Here is a 1,322-nt window from a genome sequence, read left to right as displayed (position 1 = left end):
ATGGTTGACAACGACCTGAAGAGGACCTACAGAAGACCAGCTCAACCCACATTTGGACATCGGCACCCACGGCACACCATGGCCTGATCAGTAACCCTGAGTTATAATTTATAAGTATACTTTCGCTGTTGTAAACTTGTAGTAGGTAATAACAATACATTAATATTCAATAACAGATACATTTATATATATATACACACATTGAGTACTTTGCTTCACATAAGGTAACCCTGATCCCTAGTAATAATATCACTGACCGAGGTCGAGTCTCCGAGACCTCGTTAATATAAACAAAACGACACCCGCGAGAGCGAGGTGAAGAGGAGACGTTACAGCATTATTGCATGTTTTAACAACATACATGATACATTTTAAGTAACTATACTTTACCTTTGCTATGTGTAGATACACTAATTAAGTTATATTCGAAACTTAAAAAAATTTTTAAAAAAATTAGATAGTACTTTTGAGATAATATTTATTTATACAAACATATTATAATAGTTAATACAAACATTTTGATAAAATTAATGATTTATCTTAAGAATATTGTTACTATGATATCTTTTATTTTTCTGTATTAGCCAACTTTATATTGTAAGATTTATTTGATGGTCTCATTCCTTTTTTCTTCATTTTAATCAATTCATAAAATATATTACATCGGGATGACTTTTTTCAACTTTTACAAAATATCTAATATTGTTCGAGTAAATATGTTTTAACTAAATTGTTATTCTTCGTATAAATATCTAATTTAACGTCCAAATTTATGCTTAAAAAACAAAAAAAAAAAAAAAAGATTATGCGAATGCATTTCTTACATCTTTTGGTTCTATCATGACTTAATTACGTGGGAACTTATATTAAATGTTGAGATCTTAAATATAAAAATAAATTTTTTTATGAATATCTAACTAATATCATTAATATAATCAATACTTATTCCTATCTGTAATACCTACCTTGTTTTCCGTTTTAATTTTTTTTTGTGACAATTACAACAAAAAAAAAGAAAATTTACAGCAAATAATAGGCATATAAATGTATATTGTATATTTATTATTTTCTAATGTGCATAACTCTTAGATGTTGATGTTTCTGGCTGATAAACTTTTTGCATAACTTTTAAATGTCTTATTAAAGACCCAGTCGGTCTGCCAACACAAGAATATTAATTATTTTCCTCTTCGTTATAAATTACAATATACGTAATATAATTTTTTTTATTTTTAGACTTAAATGTGCATTTGAAGAATAAATTAACTAGATTGTAGTAGGAAAAAATAAATAAGATCGAAAAGTGGGGATGGTGGATATTT

The sequence above is a fragment of the Acyrthosiphon pisum genome, chromosome X (genome assembly GCF_005508785.2).
Source record: "Acyrthosiphon pisum isolate AL4f chromosome X, pea_aphid_22Mar2018_4r6ur, whole genome shotgun sequence".
NCBI classification, from domain to species: domain Eukaryota; kingdom Metazoa; phylum Arthropoda; class Insecta; order Hemiptera; family Aphididae; genus Acyrthosiphon; species Acyrthosiphon pisum.
The sequence above is the reverse complement of the archived record's forward strand: the minus strand, read 5'-3'. Positions refer to the sequence as shown.